At 41.7% G+C, this 12,164-nt stretch overlaps 1 long non-coding RNA gene across 3 annotated transcripts in view; it reads left to right on the forward strand.

Annotated features, from left to right (window-relative positions):
• The window catches only part of LOC125177248 (uncharacterized), an 88,521-nt gene that overhangs the window by 55,050 nt on the left and 21,307 nt on the right, over positions 1-12,164 (forward strand). The window contains exon 4 of one of the 3 annotated variants that reach the window (XR_007156546.1): positions 3,417-3,542. The exons of the other annotated variants lie outside the window; for them this stretch is intronic. This is a non-coding gene — a long non-coding RNA (uncharacterized LOC125177248). The remainder of the gene's footprint in view (positions 1-3,416; positions 3,543-12,164) is intronic. 3 annotated transcript variants of the gene reach the window in all.

The raw sequence follows: 12,164 nt of genomic DNA on the forward strand, positions 1-12,164 counted from the left end.
AAACCATGGCAGCCAGTGCCTATCAGTGATTTACTTGGTTCTTGTGCTGGTTAGCAGCTACTGTGCTTGTTTCAAAACACCACGCACCTTCTGTGGTTCATAGAGACAGTCTGTTCATGTGCTTCCTTGGCTCCTCAACATGAATGGGGTCTGAGAGAGTCTGGGCAAAAGAAGAAGTGATCACAATTGCCATGGTCCATGAGATGACCTTTAACACTCTCCTAGGCTGCAGGAAGGTGTGGACCCTGTGGTACACTGCCAAGATTCTCCCTGGAGACTGAGCTGCTTACCCCCCTAGCTACTTTGAGTGTTGACAAAGCTGCTGACAGTTCTTTAGCTCAGACCCTCTCAGGAGATAGCCTTTGGATGAAGAGAGCTGCTTTGCCCAAAGCCACCCCACTTCGGGCCAACCTACATCTAAAGACTGCAGATTCCATGAAGAGGCTGGTTAACCGCGAACCCTCTGCCCCAGTGAGGTCCAACTCTTAAGGAGCCATGTCAGAGCCTGAGCTCCCACAGTGTGGGCTGAGGTTTTTATTGCAACATCGGGGGCACGATAGTGCAGCTTCTCCTGTGGCCCACAGATGTCGCCCCTGAGCACTCTTCAGTTAACTTCCTGCCCCAGATAACTCTTTCTCAGAGTCCACTTCTGGGGATCCAGACCTGCCACAGAAACTTATGGACCTGAGTTCAAACTGGGGCTCTGCTTATTTCAACGCTGTGTCTAGGGGAAAATTTCCTTTTTAGTAAAATGGACATAATAATAACTATTTCACAGCATTGCTTATTCTAAGGAAATGAGGAAATGCACAAATGAGTCTAAAGCACATAGGAAATGATTAGTACCAATAATTAAAGATTTATTGAGCCCTTATATGTCATGGTATGTACTTCACCACCACAAACTCCATGAGAATAATATCCCTATTTTACAAATGAGAAAACTGAGGTACAAAAAAGTTAAACAGTGTCTCCAACATCACACAGCTAATAAAACAGTCAAGAATTCAAGTCCAGGCAGCTGGACTGTAGAACCAGCACTCATAGATAAAACCCTACAGCTTCCCATTGCTAAACGAAAAATTTTAAAGTATTTGGGTGATGACAAAAAAAAAGCCCAATAATGTCACCTGATTCCAGAGGACCTTTAAAGCAAGGCAATTGTAAAAGAAAAATTTTACAAATAATTTTGGTATCCCTATTGTTTATATTTTTGTGTTGCTATAGATTATGCTTATTTATGCTTCAGATCAACCCTTTTTCATCAGGAGAGTAAATGGAACAGTTGGAAGGTAGGGGCTCCTACCCTGTGATGTGATGGTAGTTGATCTGTGAGATCATTTATTTTTGTTGTTTGTTTCTATTTAATGAAATGTGAACTGAATTTCTATTTTACTGAAAATATACTAAGTACAAGGTGAAAAAATAAATAAAGCAATGACATGTTTCACTATTAGGTAGTAATTTGGTATACTAATAGGGTTTTTGTTATATCATATTACCTAGGATTTTAAGTATCTCCCTCCCTGTGTCATTGGGAAGTACATTGTAATGGGGGAGGGGGCACTCTGGCAAAGGCCTCTGCCATGCCCTTCCTGACCCCTCATTTACAGTCTACCCTTGTGTTCACTTCAGACTAGTCTGTTATTATCCAATGGAAGGCCTTTGTTTCACATTTCACTTCTAACCTAAACACGTTTATGCCATAATTTTTATCTTAGGGGATAATGTGTTAACAATGCTTGTTTGGACCCCTGTTATACTTTTAAGGTCAGGGATGTCTGTTTTACTCTTTAAGGCACAATCTGTTAAAGATTTTATGATTTGCAAACAAAGTGGTTTTTCATCTTCTGCTTTTAGATAACTAAGGTATAAGAGAGATCCTTCTACACCAGATACATTAAACATCTAAATAATTTATAGCTCCAGGTATGTTTGCCAGACTAGCATAACTGAATAAAGTCAACAGATTAAATGTTCCCTTGGCAATCAGTAAGGGTATGAGATACAGCACCTGGGCTGCCCCATTGGGTCTCGTTATTAAATCACAAGCAAGAGCTCAGTATCCCAGGGTCCCAGGTGACAGGTAGGAGCTGACTTTGGAGGATGGAGTCATCGCAGTCATTAACCATGACTTAGGAAGAGGGACTCTCTTAGAAAAATTGAGATAGAGAAAGAGAAGGAGGGAGGGGGGGAGGAGGAGGAAAGACAGACAAAGAGAGGGGTGTTGGGGAGAGACTATATGTTTCAGTGAGGAATATTCTAGTTCTTTATATGTCACTAAATTGGGAATTCATCAACATAATAGTGTGTATTTGTGCAATCTCAGAGAAAAAGTTAAAAAGAGTTAGGGAATATTTTGTATATGTAACCACTATCACTATCAAGGTCAGAACAAGAACTTGCTAGAAAAATAGACAATATTTCCCTCTTTCTAATTTTTTAGAAAGGTTTTGACCAGCACCTGGACAAACGTCTCTTTGCCTAGAGAAGGGACGTTTGGTCTACAGAGCTGATGGCAGCAAGAGAAACATCAGAGCACAGGATCCGGGGAGTTACATGTAATCTCCAGTCTAATTCTTGAGGGTTTTAAGTGTCAGAGACCAGTCATCTCATCTTTAACAAAGGGAATTTATTAACCAAAATATATTTTTAAATTTGCACATCTAATGATGGGAGAGTTCAGATGATCTGTGAAAAGTTGGGGTGAGGGAGTAGCAAGCATACATTTAGTCAGTGGAAATCCAATTTTTAGATCATATTCATTGCACCCAGTGGACAAAAAGGGCCCCATTCAAAAATAAATAAATAAATAAATACCTCTCTCCTCTCTCTAAATGTCTCATGGGAATTGTATGTGCTATAAGGAAAATATGAAAGCCAGAACTGTGCTTATACTTTCTTTTAATGTTTATTTACTTTTGAGAGATAGCATGAGAGTGAGGTAGGGGCAGAGGGAGAGGAAAGAGAGGATCCAAAGCGGGCTCTGTGCTGACAGCAGCAAGCCGATGCAGGGCTCGAGCCCACAAATCGCAAGATTGTGACCTGAGTTGAAGTCAGACACTTAACTGACTGAGGGACCCAGGTGCCCCTATGCTTATACTTCTTAACTATTGTCAGCACAGCTTATCTGGAGATGAATGGGATAAGAAAAAGAAAAAAACAAAACATTCCAGGTGTATTGTATACTGTTGGCTTTAGTAATCACTAGACTTCTGGTTCTATGATAGCTCCTTTGGGGTGGTGTAAGAATTGGAAGGAGAGGGGAGAAGGGTGTGTGTGTGTGTGTGTGTGTGTGTGTGTGTGATGATTTAGAGCTCCTAACCTACAAAATATCTGAATTTAAGGTAAAACCATTAAATCAGGTTCATTGCTGAATCCTCACAGGGCACACTAACCTTTTCATTTTCATTTAGGAAGAAAGGGTGGAAGAGAAGCTTCCCATGCCTGGTATATAAATATGGCCTTGAAAATGTCCACAGACGTGTTGTTGTCTTGTTGAGTCTGCAGCCAGGAAGGCAGAAATCTCTGCAGCAAAGCAGGTGTGAACGTCCCCCTATTTCAGAGGCAGCTCTCTTTGAAGCTGGAAAATCAAGGACGCTGGTACCTTCAAGGAAACAAGGATATAATTATCACAACCCCCAACTGGCCGGTGACCTTCCATTCCTCAGGCCACCCTACTCCCTTCACTGGCCCCGGCCCAGGTCCTCACAGACTCAGAGCTCTGTGTCCCAGACCGCTAAGACCGAGGAACAACCCCCTCACGCACCCTTTGAAAGCATTCTTAATCTCTCTCTACTGCACTGCTCTTTCAGACATAAATCCGCCAGCCCAGGGGGCCTCTGAACCCCCCACGGAGGGAGGCCCATTCAGGCCCAGTGGAGTCTGAACAGCTTAGGGGTAGAATTTATGCTTCCTCTCACCTGTGCCATCTGTCTGTGGCCCCCTACTCTAGTCTGCTTTTGAAGGTTTGAACATGACCCCCCAGCTTTTTGCCAAGTCTGCCATCATCACCTCAGTCACAGAAGCAGACTTCTCAAGGCCATTGGAAGCTAATAACAGTGACTCTCAACTTCATTATTATACTTGAAATGTTGAAAGCAGAAGCCTAATAAAATGAGCTCAGAGAAAACAAACCAAGCTATAAATTATCATGTGAAAAGAGTGGCTGAAGAACTCATCTCCTCGGAATACCTAAGGACTGTTTCTCAGCTACAGCAACAATCTGGTATTTGGTTTTCTTCCCTTCACTGTGCAAAAGCCTTGGCTGTGTTCTCTTAGCACAGATTCTTTTCTGCTTCTATGAGTCGACTGTCCAGAATCAGGAGTTACACAACACTCCCCACCCAACTCCTTCACACACACACACACACACACACACACACACTCCCTACCCAGCCTTGGTCCACTGAATTGTAATAATTCTTTTTGACCATAAGGAATTTATCCTACATTATCACCAATCAGTACTCATTGTGATTATTTATTTTAAGATAAGAGTAAAAGTCCACTTCCTTAACTTCATAAAGACTATTTATGCTAAACTGATGTATTTAATGAAAAAACACCAGAAGCATTATTCCCTGTAAAATTAGAAGCAACTTAGGGATGCCCCTATCACTGTTACTATTATACAATGTTTTGGAAATTCTAGACCTTTTCAGGGGATATTTAGCAATATCTGGAACCATTTTGTCATCACAACTTTGGGAACTGGAGTGCTATTGGCATCTGGTGGGTAGAGGGGAGGAATGATGCTAAATATTCTGCAAGGCCCAGGAAAGCCCCCACAACAGAGAATTCTCCAGCCCAAAGTGTCAATAGTGCTGAGGGTAAGGGACCTTGCTCTATACAATACAACAAAACGTGAAACATAAATAAGAGAAAAAAGTTTAAAAAATAACTAATTTTTATTATCATTAATTGCAAAGAACATGTATCACCTAGAAAAGCAAACCAAAAATACTGAACTATGCATTATTAAAGTTCATAAAATAGTAAATAATGCAGCTGGCTAAAATTTTTTTCAATTCTGTGAGAGACTGAAGAGTCTTTCATTTTCCTGCAGGTTTATTTATCTGTTCTACAAAAATTTCCTGAGAACAAAAGGGTTGGTTTTATAAAAGAACACTTAAGAGATATAAGATGACTTTTACACTTTAAAACATGGAAGAGACTAAGAAATTTTAAAAACCAAGTCTATTAATACTGTAAGACAATATTATAGGAAACCCAAGTGGACATGTCTTCCCAAACTATAAGCTAGACTAGAGACGTTTTAAAAAAGATTGTTTAAAGTATGAAAACATTATTTGGGGGTAGTAAACACACACACACACACACACACACACACACACACACAAATACTCCTTTTAGCAGATAAAAACTTCCTCAGTATTTTTTAATGAGGATAGTAATCTAATGCATCATTGGAAATCTAAATAGTCCATCACAATACATAATTACGGTCCAGTAGATGAAGCTTCTTGAGGGGACAGCCCATATCTTATTCATCTTTCTATCTCCATAATTGACACATACCAAGAACCCAATGTTTATGAATTAATGAAATAAATAAAAACATTAACAGTGAGAGATGGTCTTTGAACTCACTATTCAAAAAGTTAACATAGAGCTACTGCAATTGTAATTAAGGATCTAAGAACCCACATCTGAAAGGCCGAATGAATGCTCAAGATTTTAATAGGAACTTTTTGCCTCATGTTGCAATTATAAAAAAGTACAGGCTAAAAATAGGATGAGTGAAGTGGAATCAACCAGCAATGTTTTACTAAGAACAGTAAACTCCATTTTTAAATGTTGAAGACTTGAAAGAACCTATTAATATCTATATGCACATAACCTAAGTCTCAGTGATTTCCTTGATCTTTTGTTCATTTTCATGACAAGCCTTCAGAACTTGAGAGGAAGGGAGGGAGGAGAGAAATAAAGGAAGGCCAGGTGGAAAGTCACAATCAGGAAATAATCAAAAGCTTTTGCTTTATCCCTTCCATCCAATCTCACAGGCTCTCCTGAGAACCTTTCCTCCTGAATGTTTAATAACATTAATTCCACAGTTTCAAAGGATTGAAAACCCAACAATCCAGTTTAATATAAGGTCATCCAAAATGCTCTATTGGGATAGATTCAGGGTCCAGGAAGCCTCAGACAAGTTCACCAGAGAACATATTCCAGTATGTTCTCTTGTTCTGTTTGATATAAATTTCAAAGGTTAGGGATGAGAAAAATCACAGTTACTATTCAATGAGCACTTGCTATGTGCCAGACATCTTCCTAAAGAACTTTTCATACATCTTCCTGGCCAACCCTCACTACAGCCCTCCGGATGAGAAGCCTGATGTAGTGGAGGTAAGACAAGAGGGCCAGGCCACCCATAAGCTGGCAAAGTCAGCTGCACCTGCCAGCCCCCAAATCTAGACTTATAAGTACCACACTGCAGGTATCTCCAGAACATGATATTTCTCTCAATTGCCCTTTTTTCGTGGATTAGTCATAAAATTTTCAGGTCAGCAAGCATTAGTGGGAAAGTATTAGCACACAAAGGGAGACAGGGAACATAAAGGGAGTACATGAAACAGTCTTTGTCTAGAGGACATGCTATCTTCTTGGAGAGACATGATAGGGAGCAGGCAGTGAATAATACTATCTGTAGAGAATGCTAACGGACAGTTCAAACACGGGTCAGAGTGGATGGTATAGCCAATAAACATGAGGATGATCGAGAAGCGGAAAAAGAAAACACCAAATGGCATTGTTAGGGAAAGTCTTATTGAAGCCCTGAGGATTTGATAGGACTCTCCCAGGATTTGGACAGGTTGCTCAGGTCAGTTTCTGCCCACCTAGGCTGCCAGACCAATGGTGGCCAGGCATGGGTCTGTTCAGGATGCAGATCATGGAGCAGAGCTTGACCAAGAGACAGGACCCAGGGTAGCCCCCAAACCAGAAGCCAGGAAGACCATCCTGAAGTGGAAGCACTAGGCCAAAGGCAGGAAGCAGGAGCAAGGCAAAAGGGAGGAACTAGAGAGCTCAGACCAAAGTCAGGGACTTGGGGAGAAAGGCAGAAATGAAATCTGGAGAGCCTTCCTAAGCTTCTTCATCCCAAAGGCAGACACTCCTAATGGGACGGAGACCCCCAGCTATGAGTGGGGAGCATGCTGTGAAGGATGCTGAGGAGGGCTGGAGAGGAATGAGTGTGTGAGTATGGTCTGGGGGATTAAGAAAGAGCCAGCCAGTCTAGAATGGAGGGTGCATTTGTGGGGAGTAGTATCAATGGGATAGGCAAGATGAGACCAGCTGAGAGACGAGAGGACCAAGGGCAAGAGCTTATCAAGATACATAGGCAGATCTACAATTCGATGGACAAGTATACATTCACATGATCAATATGAATGTTTGGGACTGGTTAAGTCCTATTTCTTATTCCATCACCTGCCAAATTGTGAATCTCAGCTCTGCCACTTACCAGCGGTATGACCTTGGGGAAATTACCTAACTTCCCTGTGCCTCCATGTTCTCATCTTTAAGATGAGCATAATAATAGTGTCTACCTTCTAGGGTCATTGTGAGGACTGAACAGGTTCATATATGTCACCTGTACAGCATGGGGCCTGGCATGTGCAAGTGTAATGTGAGGGATTGCTGTCTATCATTCCTTCCCCATATTCACCATTGTAGATTGAGGACTCACAATAGAGGGGGGCATAGAGGGAAGTGGGGGAGAGTATCTCACAGTCATATCTTCTCTTAATCACATGAATTATAAATGCATCTTTTGGAAAGTGCTCAGCTCCTGAATATCTTCCCTGTGTCCAGAATAGTACAGAGAAAGCCATCATGTTTGCTATAAAGACTGTACCTTGAGGGGCACTTGGGTGGCTCAGTTGGTTGAGTGTCTGACTCTTGATTTTTGCTCAGGTCATGATCCCAGGGTTGTAGGATTGAGCCCTGAATCAGGCTCTGCGATGAGGTTGGAGCCTGCTTGGGAGTCTCTCTCTCTGTCTCTTTCTCTCTGCCCCTCCCCCTGCTCTCTCTCTCTCTTAAAAAAAAAAAAAAAAAAAGACTGTACCTTTATAACAGCTTTGGATTTCAGTATCCCTGCCTGGCCTTCCCCCTCACCGTCAGTGGTATTCTGGGCTGATGTCTAAGTGAGCAAGTTCCTTTCTGAAATTCTAACAATTATAAGTGCTGGCTCAGGGCCTCCACCATGCTTTCCATGTGATGCACATATTTCAGTGTTATTTGTGCATTATTGTAAGAACAATGAAGACAAGGAATAAAAAGAAGATGAAAGAGAAGGAAAGAGAAATAAAGCAAGAGAAATTATTTCCTTGTACTTGACTTTCCTTTTCTAGCATCTCAAGGCTTTCTGCCATTACTCGAATTAGAAAAAGGCCAAGGGAAGAAACATTTATTGAAATCAGCTGCAAGCCCAGCACAGTCCTGTGTATTTCACACACTCCAAAAGGTTAAGCCTCTTGCTTGTACTCACTCAACTATGAAGTGGGAGAGCCTGGCTCTAGATCAGGTCCACATTTAATTCATAGAGCAGCTCTATAGGCAGACTCTGTCCTAGGAACTAGGTATACTACAGTGAAGAAAATGGACAAAAATCCCTGCTCTTGTGGAACTTAAAGTCTAGTGGGGAGACGTGATAAACCAGATAAGTAAAATATAAAGTGTTTTAGAGGCGCCTAGGTGGCTCAGACAGTTAAGCGTCTGACTTCGGCTCAGGCCATAATCTCACGGTTCATGAGTTCGAGCCCCGTGTCAGGATTTGCGCTGACAATTCAGAGCCTGGAGCCTGCTTTGGATTCTGGGTCTCCCTCTCTCTGCCCCTCCCCTGCTCATCTCTCTCTCCCTCTCAAAAATAAATAAACATTAACAAAATTATTTAAAAATGTATAAAGTGTTTTAGACAGTAATAAGCATTAAGGAGGAAAAAATAAAATGGGAGAGGGGGTAGGTTGGGACGGGGAGAGGGCAATTTCAGAAATGATGGTGAGGGAAGGTCACAACTGAGCAAAGATAGGAAGAAAGTAATAACGCCACCAGATACACTTGTGTGTATCTGGGGCAAGAATCTTCCTGGCACAGGGAAGAGCCAGAGCAGAGGCTTTGAGGCAGGTGTGTGCTTGTCATGGTATTGGAAGAACAGCCAGGAGCCCAGTGTGACAGAAGTGGGGTGAATGAGGAGGAGAGCAGGAGGGAAAGCTGGCAAGTAAGGGGGCTGGAGCACCTATGTCTCAGAACCCTTAGTAAGGACTCTTTTTAGGGATATGGGCTGCAGCTGGCAGGTGTGGACATGATTTGACTTGTACACCTGAATAGCTTTGTCTTCCTGCTGTGTTGAAAATAGACTGAAGGGACAAGGATAGAACAATGAAGAGGATATTGTAATAATCAGGTAAGAGGTAAAGGTTAAGACCAAAGGATAGCAACAAGGGTAGTTAAAAAGGGTCAAATTGACTTGGATATATTTGGAAGGTACAGCCAATAGGATTTCTTAGCAAATTGGGCAGGCATGAGAAGAAAAATGAGGCAAAACAAACAAACAAAAAACCAGGAGACAAGAGGGACCCCAATGTCTTTGGCTCCAGTAAGTGAAAATGGAATTATCTCTACCTGAGATGGGCATGTTCAAGATGCCTGTTCAACATCCAGGAGTGAAGAAATCTAGGCTGCAGGTAGAAATCGGTCTCAAAAATAGGTCTCAAAGCTCATGCTCTAGCTAATATCTTATGAACATGGAATTTGGGAACTTGTATCTATTTTGTATGGGGGTGGAAAGAATAGATTTCCAGAAGTAACAAGAATGAAAAACCAAATTAGACAATCTCAAAACCTAGTTTAAGGTATAACTTTCAAACTCCTGATCTTCCCAAACTTTATCTGATTATCTGGGGCCTTCTCCTACCCTAACTTCTCCCCACTCCCACCTCAAACAAAATCTACCTATGCCCAGGTTGGTTCTGGCATGATAGCAACAGGGCCACCACTCCCAATGGAAATGAATGTACCTTTTCACAGCAAACTTTACAGAGACAGTTGTTCTCTGCTTGTTAACACTTTCTTAAGGCCACCATGAACTCGTGTACCATTTCACTCATCAGTTCTTTGGACTACTAGCTGCCTGGACCTCTTGGCCATTTCAGAATTTTTCTACGTTGGCAAAGGAGGAAGATTGTAGGTCAACCTAATCGTTCAAACAACTCTGCAAGGCATCAAGAGATTCATCAGGGCCCTTGTCACTTGAGTTTTCTTATCCAGGTTATAAATTAGGGTCACTGTGATTTTTTAAGACAGCACATAAAAGGGAGAGGTAATTGATCATTGTAGGAATAAAAGACCTAAGAGCAGATGTCTTTTGTCATGGATGTATGTGCTCATATCTGTACTATTCATTGCTTAGGAGGTGGATATGAGATTTGGATTTAACAAATTTATTGATCTACACAGCACAGGTTAAGTGCTCTTGCTTATGTTAATCTCATTTACTCCTCACATCAGCACTGAGAAGTGGTATTGTATTATTTTGCAGTGGGAGAAAATGAGGCTCAGAGAGCATGAGCCACCTGCCCAAGCCCATGCCACCTGTGAGTGGCCAGAGCCAGTTTTGCAACCCAGGTCTTTATGGCTCTTACTCCCACGCCATATTTTTGCCTCATAATCTGAACAAATAATGAAAGATTTAAGACAAAACAGATAATCTCTAAGCCTAATGTTAGCCAAAGATGACGTATCTTCTCTTTAGAAAGGAAATATCCATGTGGGAGAAATTTCACCTTCGAATGTAGAGATTACATGCTTAGTTGCCAGGAGAAAGTGGGTAAACACTTTATTCAATGCCTCAAAGATGTGATAACAGAGGCGAGAATTTTCCTTTTCTCATTTGCTTAAGAGACTGTCAAAATTCACTACCATAAGATGCATACACACAAAATGTGTGTGTGTCTGTGTGTGTGCATGAGACAGAAGGGGAGGGGAGAACACCAATCATTACTCTGGTACAGACTGTCCCCAACTATGATCGTTGGATTTATGATTTCTCAAATTTACGATGGTGGGAAAACCATATGCATTCAGTAGAAACTATACTATACTTCAGATTCTTAATTTGGATCTTTTCCTGGGCTAGCGATGTGCATCCAATCCTGTCTTGTGATGCTGAGCAGGGCAGTGAACCACAGCTCCCAGTCAGCCACACAACCATGAGGGGTCAACAACAGATATGCTCACAACCATTCAGTACCCACACAGCCATTCTGTTTTTCACTTTCAGTATAGTATTTAATAAATTACATGATATTCAACAATTCATTATAGAATAGGCTTTGTGCTAGATGACTTTCCCCAGTAGTAGGCTAAGGTAAGTGTTTTTTTTTTTTTAACGTTTATTTATTTTTGAGACAGAGAGAGACAGAGCATGAACAGGGGAGGGGCAGAGAGAGAGGGAGACACAGAATCTGAAACAGGCTCCAGGCTCTGAGCTGTCAGCCCAGAGCCTGACTCAGGGCTCGAACGCACGGACCATGAGATCATGACCTGAGCCGAAGTCTGACGTTTAACCGACCAAGCCACCCAGGCGCCCCTAAGGTAAGTGTTTCGAGCACATTTAAGGTGAGCTAGGCTAAACTATGATGTTCCATAGGTTAGGTGTATTAAATGCATTTTCAACTTACCATATTCTTGACTTAGGGTGGGTTTATCGGGACATAATGCTATCAGAAGTCAAGGAAGGTCTATATTCTGTTAAGTGCTTTCTATATGTGATTGCTCTTAATCCGTGCCTCAGTCCTTTGAAGCATTATCTCCTTATGTTACAGAAGAACAAACTGAGAATCTTTCAGGTTAAGGTTTGTGTACTTACCTACAGTCGCCAAAGCTATGAGAAGCAAAATTCCAACCCAGTGGGTGTGAGTCACTCCCATTTCCCCTATAGCCCAAAGTACACCATTGGAAAACAGTACCCCTCCTGAAATGGCTACTCTCAAACTTCACCCATGGGCATGTCAACTGATAGCTTTCAGACTGACATCATGGTACTTTTGATCCAATCATAAAAGTAAGAATATTCTTTTGGCCCACTAATTTCATGTCTGGGAATTTCCCCTAAAGAAATATTCAGGTATACATGTGCAAAAATT

Source organism: Prionailurus viverrinus, chromosome D1, assembly GCF_022837055.1.
Source record: "Prionailurus viverrinus isolate Anna chromosome D1, UM_Priviv_1.0, whole genome shotgun sequence".
Lineage (NCBI taxonomy): Eukaryota > Metazoa > Chordata > Mammalia > Carnivora > Felidae > Prionailurus > Prionailurus viverrinus.